Raw genomic sequence first — 12813 nt, 5'->3', positions numbered from 1 at the left:
CTCTACGTGTTCTCAAACTAAAGAAATATTGTGATTTTTAAAGTCCCTATGCAGTCAAAATTCATTTTTTTTGTGTTTTGGATCATATTGTACAACAGCTGAAACTAACACTGTAAATGTGTGATTATTATTTTTTTAACCAGTGTTGTATCCTGATTGTATTTTCAACCAGACTATCTACACAGGACCTTCTAATCAGCAGGTTTGCATGGATGGCTTTCCATGGTGACATGGACCAATAATAAAAATAGTTCCAAACCTCTCTGCCAATATCCGCTAGTTTTCCCCTCCCCACTCAGAACACTCCCAGACAGTCCTAATCAACATTTTTGCATTTTTTAAAAATGGAAATCTATTATAGTAAGGTACTTAATTGTTAACCAGAAATGATTTGATATTGATATAAAAATGGCTGCATTGGGCCTTTTTACTGAAGCATGTTCTCTGCCTTGCATTGTCAAATGAATGAAATCAGAATTATGTAACCTTATTAGATTCCTTGTTTGTCTGTGGCAAATACGTAAAGAATGAGATTGTATTAAGTCATGATCTCTTGGATTACATTGATGGAAATTGATTGACTCAACACCACAGCTTTTCATAATGGGCCATCATAGACATTCATAGCTTGTTGTGCACTGTACACATGACATTTTTCAATCAATGAGACTAGTGTAAGAATGTTGTGTGGTGTTATTGTGAAAGTCATGACATATGAAAGGGAACTTTTATACTTTGGCCCCTCTCATTGAGTGTGTTATCTTTCCTTTGTCATTAAATCAGTTGAATGAAAAGGAAACCTATTTCTTGTCATCTCTATGTCGAGTTAAAGCCACAGTCAAGACCACTGTCCAGAGGGGTATCCTATGAAGCAAGCTAGATCTACTCAGGGTTTTGTAATGCTAGCCAGCTTCAATTTCACATTCCAGCCTTGGCTTCATCCGTACTACGACGGTGGATACTGCCGCTAACTCTAGCAGGCTTGCAAGTATGCGTGCATGTCACGTGGCTAGTTGAACACTGAACTGTTCATTGAGACTACTGAAACATCAATCCATTGGTGTTTCAGTACCACATTTTCATTTGTCAAAATGAAAGAAAAGTTATCTTGCATTTCACCAGGCTATGGTGTTAAATTAAGAAAACAAAAAAGTAACACAAACATTTGATTGAATAAAATATTTTCAGTCTTCCTCAAATGAAGGGGATGATGACGCAGTCTTTGCGAGAGGGAGGGAATCTGATTTCATTGGTCCTCAACTTGTGGCTCAGACACTTTGTTCATTATAAATGAAGTTAGCCCTGAGTTAGCCTGCCCAGGAGCAGGTTCATTCTGAAGGATTTGTTTAACCTGACTAAAACGTGAGCCACATTCGTATGACTGGTTAGCCCAAGTTGAACTCAGAGTTGACCAAAGTTACCACACTAACTCTTCAAACTTTATTCGTAGGATGCCCCTCTGGAGTTGCTGAATTTAATCTTGACTTCAGTTTGCCCTTTAGTTCGTGCACCTTGGTTGGAGAGCGATGTAGCATCAGTGTGCCTTTGCCAAAATATCACGTGATGCCATTTTGTTCATTATTTACATTTTCGTTGGTGGCCCACTGTGTGAGGGTACAATATATGAAATGTATTTATTCGACTATTGGAATATTGATGGGTCATTGGCTGGAAGTGTCGAAAATTGGCTTTAGGCCTATGTTTTTCACTAGGACTTTGTAAAATCAAGAATATGTTTTGTATAATTCTATCTAAACAAATAACTATTGTTATATTTTTACATGGATATATTTATAAATGCAATTCATTCATGCTTTACAATTGTTTATGCGCTATTTATCAAGCGTTGGTGCTTATGTTTGCTGCTCATTGCGGGTTGATATGAATCTGACGCATATGTTTAAGGGGACGCCCGGCAACATTCTCTAGCGGGTAGTTATAGGATGAAAGGCCTGGCGGTTCTACTGTTAAGTTCTGAGAGTTATGGGACAGGATTTTGCCATTTTGCAATGTGGTGAATGGGAGCTCCGGGGTGAAGTTTCTTCTAGGTGCAGATCTAGAATCATCTTCCGCTCCCCCAATCCTATTCTTAACCATTAGGGGGAAAGTGAAACTGACCCAAGATCAACATCTAGAGGTAACCCTACACCTGAATGGGATGTATGTATCTGATGATGTAGCATGGCACCTCTTACCTATTTACAGCCTTTTCATCCTCTGCGTTTGCTGTGTTTTACTGATCTGAGGAGAGAGATTTAGGGCTATGACCTTTGGCAAGGTGAAAAAATTCCTTTTGAGTTAAATTGAGCATAATACTGAAAAAAACGAAACTATAGTCGATTGTTTGTTGTAGTTCAGATGTCAGTTACTGTAAGGATTCATCAGCTGATAACTGGTCATTAGAAACATTTTCTCAATGGATGTCCACACATTTATCTGTGTGCGCGTGCGTGTGCCGTTCGCTGCCTGGCTTTGTGTAAAGTTACACCATGTTGTGGAATGGATGGGTAGAGTTGCATTTTCACCGCTCATATTTCAGTCATTTCCTGTGTTTGGGCTATCAGCTCATTAACTATGCTGGCCTAGTTAATTATGCTGACCTGTTCCCAGCCTAGTCCTTCACTGTGTTTGCCCTCTCCCTCCCCAAGACTTTTCATTTGGCCAACTGAAATGTCAATGAGCACTCATCTGCATATTTCTGTCTCTCTTCAAGTTGTATTGAATTGAATGTCAGAAGTTTTGAGTTGTCTGAAACAAAAGTCCTCCAAGATTAAATAAGGCTCTTTCAAAAGTCCTCCAAGATAAGAATAATCTTTTTTTTGAAAAATGTGCTGGGAAGTCCTGTTGGGTGGGGTTAGTGTTCAGAGTAGTATGGTAAATTGCTTGTTGGTTTGGACATTACAGCTCAATAACAATAAGCACACACAGATTGGAGAGAGACATTCGGCAAAAAGCAGCATGGGCTGAAGTCCACAAACAATGCCTGTGACTTCAATTAAATGAGGCAATCTGGGATTGGTACATCCATTTTTTTAACTTTTAACTTGATTATGTATAGCCATTTATTTTAATTTAACCAGGTAGGCCAGTTGAGAACAAGTTCCCATTTACAACTGCGACCTGGCCAAGATAAAGCAAAGCAGTGCGACACAAACAACAACGGAGTTACACATGGAATAAACAAACATACAGTCAATAACACAATAGGAAAAAAGTCTATGTACAGTGTGTGCAAATGAGGTAAGGCAATAAATAGGCCATAGTGGCGAAATAATTACAATGTAGCAATTTAAATACTGGAGTGATAGATGTGCAGAAGATGAATGTGCAAGTAGAGATACTGGGGTGCAAAGGTGCAACAAATAAGAAACGACAGTATAGGGATGAGGTAGTTGGATGGGCTATTTACAGATTGGCCATGTACAGGTGCAGTGACCTGTGAGCTGCTCTGACAGCTGGTGCTTAAAGTTAGTGAGGGAGATATGAGTCTCCAGCTTCAGTGATTTAAAAAAAAATGTATTTTAAATTTTTTTGCAAATCGTTCCAGTCATTGGCAGGAGAGAACTGGAAGGAAAGGCGGCCAAAGTAGGAATTGGCTTTGGGGGTGACCAGTGAAATATACCTGCTGAAGCGCGTGCTGCGGGTGGGTGCTGCTATGGTGGCCAATGAGCTGAGATAAGGCGGGCCTTTACCTAGCAAAGACTTATAGATGACCTGGAGCCAGTGGGTTTGGCGACGAATATGAAGCGATGGCCAGCCAACGAGAGCGTACAGGTCGCAGTGGTGGGTAGTATATGGGGCTTTGGTGACAAAACGAATGGCACTGTGATAGACTGTATCCAATTTGCTCAGTAGAGTGTTGGAGGCTATTTTGTAAATGACATCGCCGAAGTCAAGGATCGGCAGGATAGTCAGTTTTACGAGGGTATGTTTGGCAGCATGAGTGAAGGATGCTTTGTGAAATAGGAAGCCAATTCTAGATTTAATTTTGGATTGGAGATTCTTAATGTGAGTCTGGAAAGAGAGTTTACAGTCTAACCAGACATCGAGGTATTTGTAGTTGTCCACATATTCTAAGTCAGAACCGTCCAGAGTAGTGATGGCAGGCAGGTGCGGGCAGCGATCAGTTGAAGAGCATGCATTTAGTTTTACTTGCATTTAAGAGCAGTTGGAGATTCTTGGAGAATATAACTTATGAATGCGTCATCAGTTTAGTTCAACTGACTTACCCCATCAGAAACCAAAACATATGCTTGTTAGTAAACAATGTAAATGAAAACAAACTCTAAAGCATTGTAATAACTCTGTTTATATATTTGAGTGCTTACATTTTCCCATCCCTTAGCTGTTTACTAAATCACTGGCAGAGGTAAATGCTTTGTTGTGGTTTGAATCCCAGATTGGCCCTTTAATGTAATTTCAGTTCACTGAAGTTTTCCAAAAGTTTCCCTATTTTTTGGGGGCTTTATCCCTGATGTAGTTCCAGTGCGCCTTGGGATATAATAAACTGTTTCCCGCTAATCCCACGAGACAGGATCGTTTGGGAATAGCACGGAAATTAGTTTTGCAGATCAGAGCCCCCGTAATCCATTTTAATTTACACACACACTGTTTTGACGGGACCGAATGTTTCTTCTGTCGCCAGATCGCGCTAGTGCCCCAGCAGCCCCGGGCCCAGAGTGTTGCGTGTGTGTGTAATCTAAACAGGCATGATGAATCGTGACCCCCATCTAATGATTTCACCCGAGCCTGGCAATTGCTGGCAAAATCCCCCCCTCCCATGCTTTTCGTTTTGGACTTTCCGCACATGGTCAGAACGTGTACGCCATCTAATCAGTAGTCAAACGTTACAACATAGATGTGATGTTTTGGATAGGAATGTGTGACCTTGGAAATTCTTGAAGCGTTGGGAGTTTTCTCATGCTTGTTTTAAGCTTGACACCAAAATACAATGCTCAGCAGTATGTGTCGCAAATCATGAGCAGTCAAATGTCATACCACTGACAGTATGTGTCATTTTCTTTGATGTTATTGTAGGGATTCATGTATATTTTTTACTTGACACCAAATGACTACAAATTTGACATGCTGGGCGCTGGTGTTTTGTGAGCACTGGTGTTTCAGTGCCCACAACCCTAGTGCTATGACTCATAGCACTAGGGTTTTCATTATTCATTATGCAAGTGGAATTTTGTATTGATTTTATGTGTATTTCTTATGAGGGCCCTTTGATGAAGGGGAGATTTAAGATATGAGAACTACTCATCACATTTATAATTAACCGTTTGATGGGGAGCATGCTGATGCTTTGAAATATGATCTGGAGCCTTTTGGTGGATAAGGAGGAAAAACGTGGTGGCATTTAGTCTTTGTTACTTGTAAATATTGCCTTGAGAGCAAAATGGTAATGATCTTGAAGTGGATTAATAAATGACTGAATGGAGAGCGAAGTGAAACAACCCTTAATGATTGCGCTCAAGCCTCTTCAGATTCACAATGCACAAATTGATATCAAGGCAAGTAGCAACCCTTGGCTTGGGATTCCTTATATCTTTGAAAGCTTCACAGCAGGACCCTTCAAAAATGGAAAGTACATCCACACTCTTGGCATTCTCTCAACCAGCTTCATGAGGTAGTCACCTGGAATGATTTTCCAACAGTCTTGAAGGACTTCACACATGCTGAGCACTTGTTGGCTGCTTTTCCTTCACTCTGCGGTCCAACTCATCCAAAACCACCCGGTTGGGTGTTTGTGGAGGCCAGGTCGTCTGATGCAGGACGCCATCACTCTCCTTCTTGGTCAAATAGCCCTTACACAACCTGGAGGTGTGTTGGGTCATTGTCCTGTTGAAAACAAATGATAGTTCCGCTAAGCCCAACCCAGATGGGATGGCGTATCGCTGCAGAATGCTGTGGTAGCCATGCTGGTTAAGTGTGCCTTGAACCCTAAATAAATCCCAGACTGTGTCACCAGCAAAGCACCATCACACCACCACCTCCATGCTTCACGGTGGGAACCACACATGCGAAGATCATCCGTTCACCTACTCTGCGTCTCACAAAGACAAGGCGGTTGGAACCATAAATCGTACATTTGGACTCATCAGGCCAAAGGACAGATTTCCACCGGTCTAATGTCCATTGCTTGTATTTCTTGGCCCAAGCATGTCTCTTCTTCTTATTAGTGTCCTTTAGTAGTTGTTTCTTTACAGCAATTTGACCATGAAGACCTGATTCTCACACACTCCTCGACGTGTCTGTTACTTGAACTCTGAAGCGTTTATTTGGGCTGCAATCTGAGATGTAGTTAACTTTCTAATTAACTTATCCTCTGCAGCAGAGGTAACTCTGGGTCTTCCTTTCCTGTGGCAGTCCTCATGAGAGCCAGTTTCATCATAGCTCTTGATGGTTTTTGTGACTGCACTTGAAGAAACTTTCAAAGTTCTTTATTTTTTTTTGATTGACTGACCTTCATGTAATGAAGGACTGATGTTTCTCTCTGCTTATTTGAGCTGTTCTTGCCATTAGGGTGGCAGGTAGCCTAGTGGTTAGAGTATTGGGCCAATAACTGAAAGGTTGCTGGATCGAATCCCCGAGCTGACAATGAAAAAATCTGTTGTTCTGCCCCTGAAGAAGGCAGTGAACCCACTGTTCCCCGCTAGGCCGTCATTGTAAATAATAATTTGTTCTTAACTGACTTGCCTAGTTAAATTAAGGTTCAATTTAAAAAAAAAATGGACTTGGTCTTATACCAAAATAGGGCTATCTTCTGTATACAACCACTACCTTGTCACAACACAAGTGATTGGCTCAAATGCATTAAGAAGGAAAGAAATTCCACAAATTAACTTTTAGAAAGGCACACCTATTAATTGAAATGCATTCCTAGTGACTACCTCATGAAGCTGGTTGAGAGAATGCCAAGAGTGTGAAAAGCTGTCAAGGCAAAGGGTGGCTACTTTGAAGAATCTCAAATATAAAAAAATATATTTTTTGGTTTCTACATGATTACATGTGTTATTTCATGGTGTTGATGTCTTCACTATTATTCTACAATATAGTAAAAATAAAGAAAAACCCTTGAATGAGTAGGTGTGTCCAACCTTTTGACAAGTATTGTATATGAAAAACACAAGCCCCTTAACCAAACCAAAACAATAACACTCAATTATCATTAACAAACAAATCATCCACAGCATGAAAAAACAATGTACTTAAAGCCTGCAGGTATAATGCATTGATCAAGTAAGTTATAATACATTGTAAGACTTCTCATGAGCATGTTATAGCTGTCATTGACATGTTGTATACTGTATGTATCAGTCATAACATCTCTTGTCTTTACTATTCATAGCATCTGTCAAATCATTATTATAATGTTGCCATGAACGTCTTGTGAAGGAGGGTTACCTTATGTTCCTACCAACTGTTCCCTGACCTGGTTGTTATTGAAAGAGCCATTATAAAGAAAGAGAAGAATTGCTTCTTTGAATGCCTTCTGGATAAACAAAGGTTATTTTAATCCCCCACAAATCTCTCCCCAGTCCTTCGCAGTTTCACTCAAAGCTGGCACCGTGAGGCTTATGGCTTCCCACATGGCACCCTATTCCCTGTGTCCCTACCATAGGGACACCCCTAGGTCCCTGGTTAAAAGTAGTGCACTACATAGGGATTAGGGTGCCATTTGGGATGTAGCCTATGGGCCGAGTCGTCGTCCATTAAGCTAACTAACTAACACACATTCACAGGCTCCCCGCTTTCCTCTGTGCTTTAATGTGGCAGGTAATTGCCAGCTCTATAATGACCGTCTTACAGGCCGGGCCTGGAAAGGTTACCTGCTGACTGGCTTTTGATACACTGCATTAATGAAGTTTATGACTCTTGAGCCCCGGGGATTCGTCAAGCTCCCTTGTGCCAGGAAAATAACTTTGCTTAGGTGTTAAAGTGACCTCGCTTTACCTGTATGATGAGAATGAATTGTATATCAGAAAGCGCCTCTGTGCTAGAAGTGTCAGGGAAGGGGCAGCTGGGAAATGCTTTTGCAGAAGTTTGAGGTTTGAAGAGTGGTTTTGTCAAAGACCTGTTCGCAGTAATGATGGATTTTTTTTTTTCTTCTCCACTGCGTTTTCTGTCTCTTTACTTTACTGGTGCGTAATCTGCCTCATCCGCCACCTTTTTGGAGTACCCACTTTAGTACTCAGATAATTAAAACATTTAGCATTACAGAGCGACTGCCCCTAAAAATCAACTAATCCCTTTTGAAAATGGCCTATGTAGCATCAATATGAGTCGGAAACATTTATTCTAGTTTCAGAATTGACTACAATGTGTAAATAGGATCATTTGAGTAATTAAGTCAGTCTTGTCTAAAATGGAGTTTGGAACCTTAGTGTGTCACAACAAGTGACTTTAAGGTTGGGTTTGGATTACAATGTTAACAAATCATGCCCCCTTTTGCCAAACTCCCCATGCAAATTGCCGCTCAGCCCACTTCGTTCCCTTCATTAAGTGGGGCTCCGTTGTTTCATCGCCCCCAATACTTTCAAAGGATCGCTGCCATTTTAAACTGAATAGCCCTGTACGGATTGACCATGCAATGCATGCTTCCAGCAGGATGCACAGCCAACTGGTTTGCATGCCCTGTCGATGGAACCTATCATGCGGAAGGTGGTTGGAGTTCATTGGTCCCCAGTGGTGGTGAGTATACTAGCTAGATCATGAATTGCTGGTTATGCGTCTGTATAATTTGATAATCATTGTCACTATCATCACTTGCATAGCTGACGAGTGACGTTAGCTAGCTACCCTAATTATCTAGATAGGCTAACGTTAGCCAGCTAGGTAGCTAACTCAGTACAACTCAGATTTAGCTTGGAAACACAAAAAGATTACAAAACAAGAAAAATATTAGTTGGAAAACCTTTTTTTCATGGTTGTGATGTCGCCAGATTGACTTTAGATGCAGTATAACTTTAGCCAGCTAACTAAGATTGAGGGGACCACCGTATTTTACCTATTTTAGCATTGCTAGCTATTTTTTTTACGAACTTTGCTAGTAACAGTAATGGCAACATTGCCATCTCTAAAATGAATTTGACTACATCATAATATGGCAGTTTCCTATTAATTATATGTTATCCTATTTCCATGCGACTAAGGGCTCTATTCAATCCGTATCATGGAAGTTCAGCTTTACAGCCTGATTTAAATTAGAAAGCAACGTTTCCGCGGAGACTGCGTAAACACTTCTCAATCAGAAATTACCTTTTATATTTCTATCGCGGAATATGTAATGCTTCATCTTTACAGAATGAATAGAGGCCTAAATGTAGTGTATTTATTCAAAACAGTCACATTAGCCTCTGAGGTGCAACCCCATATCCAGGGCAAAAATAAATATTGGATGCAGCTATGGTAGTACTAGCTAACTCGTGTCTGACTACAACAGTGTACTAACTAGCAGCAACAAACTCGAGCCATCCCATGGCAAAACATGTCACAGCTGGTTGCATAGTATAATGGCGTCACCGGCCTGAATCTAATCCAATCTGGAGCCAGTCAGTCTACATCTGTAAAGCATAGAATTAGCACCCAAACAAGTTTGTTATTTCTCAAACTATGTTTATAATTGAGTGTTGATGACAGTCATTGACCCCGTTTATCTGTTAGACAAAGTGCACAGTTGGGTGCCAGACTGATCCCCTGGTCATGAACGGATGCCGGGACCTACCAGAAGGAGCCAAGGTGGTCATAACATATCCAGCAATGTGATTGCAATGGTTTAGTGACCTCCAAAAATAATTAAATTCACTGTTCACTTGCCTTTTCACAGCTTGTCAGGCAAGACCTCCGACTAAGTGTCATGCGACACAATTACCCTTGTGACACCACCTCCGTCGTTGCCAGAGTCTCCCTCGACTCCTATGAAAAGGACACGCCATCATGAGGCCTTTGATAGTGACCCGAGTTACTGACCTGATGACAAACGGCTTCGACTACGACAGGTAGTGTATGTTATGTGAAAAGTTCTATTAAAAAATACCTGTCTGGATAAAATAATAGGTTAATTCCCCAGCAAAGCAGATGCAACTAGTAGAGTCATTTTGGTTGTGAAGTGCATTATCAAAAAGCTTTTCCTTTCTTTAGAACAAAATGCCATTTACCACTTGGCTGTCTATATATCACCCTGTTACAGGTCCTCACAGTCATCACCACATCATAAGATTGCCTGCTGCAGTTGTTCGAGAGATGTCCAGTTTGCAGCAAAACATGCCCCATAGAGAAGGCCAGAAAGGGAAACCTGATCAGCATCATCCAAACATGCCCTCACTGCATTCTATTTCACTTCACATTTTATGATATCTGAAGTGAAATAGGAAGGTGAATGCAACGACCAGGTTGGTTCCACCAGGCTAATCATAACCACCATTGATAATGTAATCAATGGTGTGTGTCTGACCGACCAGTATCTTTGAGGAGCCAGGAGCTGATCTACGCTACTTTGCCCATCAATCCGGCCTCTGGCAAAGACCTCACCTCCAGCCTCACCTCTTGCCTGCTCACCTCCAGGTCGCCAATAGGGAGAACAGAATTAGGTAGGTTTAGTCTGACCTGTTCAAACTTCAACATAGTATATAGTGCCTTCGGAAAGTATTCGGATCCCTTGACTTTATCCACATTTTGTTACTTTACAGTCGTATTCTGAAATTGATTAAATAAAAATAATTCCTCAGCAATCTACACACAATACCCCATAATGACAACATGAAAACAGGTTCATACAGATTTTATAATAAAAAGTAAAAAAAAAACATAAGTATTCAGACCTTTTGCAATGAGACTCGAAATTGAGCTCAGGTGGTACATTCAAATTAATTGGACATGCTTTGGAAAGGCACACACCTGTCTATATAAGGTCCCACAGTTGAGCAAGAATGTCCGACCTAAAACCAAGCCATGAGGTCGAAGGAATTGTCCGTAGAGCTCCAAGATGGGATTGTGTCGAGGCACAGATCTGGGGAAGGGTACTAAAAAATGTCTGCAGCATTGAAGGTCCCCAAGAATACAGTGGCCTCCTTCCATTTTAAGAATGATGAAGTTTGAAACCACCAAGACTCTTCTTAGAGCAGTCGGGAGACAAGGTCCTTGGTCAGTGTGGTGACCAAGAACCCGATGGTCACTCTGACTGAGCTTTACTGTTCCTCTGTGGAGATGGGAGAACCTTCCAGAAGGACAACCATCCACCAATCAGGCCTTTATGGTAGAGTGGCCAGATGGAAGCCACTCCTCAGTAAAAGGCACATGACAGCCCGCTTACAGTTTGCCAAAAGGCACCTTAAGACTCTCAGACCATGAGAAACAAGATTCTCTGGTCAGAAACCAAGATTAAACTATTTGGCCTGAATGTCAAGCGTCACGTCTGCAGGAAACCTGGCACCATCCCTACGGTGAAGCATGGTGGTGGCAGCATCATGCTGTGGGGATGTTTTTCAGTGGCAGGGACTGGGAGACTCATCAGGATCGTGGGAAAGATGAACGGAGCATAGTACAGAGCGATCCTTGATGAAAACCTGCACCAGGGTGCTCAGGACCTCAGACTGGGGCAAAGGTTCACGTTCCAACAGGACAACGACACTAAGCACACAGCCAACACAACGCAGGAGCGGCATTTGACAAGGCTCTGAATGTCCTTGAGTGGCCCAGCCAGAGCCCGGACTTGAACCCGATCAAACATCTCTGGAGGTACCTGAAAATAGCTGTGCGGCAATGCTCCCTATCCAACCTGACAGAGCTTGAGAGGATTTGCAGAGAAGAATGGGAGAAACTCCCCAAATACAGGTGTGCCAAGCTTGTAGCGACATGCCCAAGACGACTCAATGCTGCAATCACTGCCAAAGGTGCTTCAACAAAGTACTGAGTAAAGGGTCTGAATATTTATGTAAATGTGATAGCAGTTTTTTATTTTATGAATTAGCAAACATTTCTAAAAACCTTATTTTGCTTTGTCATTATGGGATATTGTGTTTAGGTTGATGAGAAAAAAACTACAATTTAATCAGTTTTAGAATAAGAACTTAGCAAAATGAGAAAAAGTCAAAGGGTCTGAATACTTTCCGAAGGCACTGTATGTTTGTGTCAGATATCACCTAGCCATAACTGCCATTGGTAATAGAACCGTGACTGTGTGTATGTTTTCAGAGATGCAGAGAGACATGGCACTCAACACATCCACAAGGACGTGATTACTAAGAATACTGTACAGCACAAATGTCCAGTAATAGCAACACCATTTTCATTCCATGTGTCACTGACGAACTCTGCCTATTATTTCTACAGATGGACTGGACATGCTTTTGCCATATTTCAGCCTCATTCATTTGATTGGGAAGGTTGTATCTGACCTGTTCAAACTTCAACACAGTACCTGTTTGTGTGTCAGATATTACCTATCCTAACTGCCATTGGTAATATAAAAGTGACTGTGTGTCTGTGTTCACGGAAACCTGTGTAGAGCCAGCACATGGAGACTTGCAAGATGATGTGATGAAGCCCTGACTGACAGACAGACAGGCTTGATACTGAAGTCTCTAAATGGAGACCTGGCACTCGGCATTAAACTTTTACTGGACACAACTTTTACTTGTGTTGTCTTTTTATTATTGAATTTAATGATATTAGTAAATGTGGGGAGGGAGAAACCAGATGTATTCTGCACAAGGATCAGGGAACTCCTGTTGTATATGGGACACCACACATGCAGGTATGACCACCATTTTGCCAAGGTAGCCCCATTTACCACCAGACAAAATGCAG

General features: G+C 41.4%; 1 protein-coding gene and 1 long non-coding RNA gene across 5 annotated transcripts in view; both read left to right on the top strand.

Annotated features, from left to right (window-relative positions):
• The window catches only part of efr3a (EFR3 homolog A (S. cerevisiae)), a 243809-nt gene that overhangs the window by 33950 nt on the left and 197046 nt on the right, over window positions 1-12813 (top strand). The gene's annotated exons all lie outside the window — the stretch shown is intronic.
• LOC115156512 (uncharacterized) lies at window positions 7075-12633 on the top strand. Its single transcript, XR_003868251.1, has 5 exons — window positions 7075-8697; window positions 9670-9744; window positions 9833-10004; window positions 10196-10595; window positions 12199-12633. It is a non-coding gene; the product is annotated as an uncharacterized LOC115156512 (long non-coding RNA).

The sequence above is a fragment of the Salmo trutta genome, chromosome 21 (assembly GCF_901001165.1).
Source record: "Salmo trutta chromosome 21, fSalTru1.1, whole genome shotgun sequence".
Classification (NCBI taxonomy): Eukaryota; Metazoa; Chordata; class Actinopteri; order Salmoniformes; family Salmonidae; genus Salmo; species Salmo trutta.
This window is presented reverse-complemented; position numbering and strand designations above follow the sequence as displayed.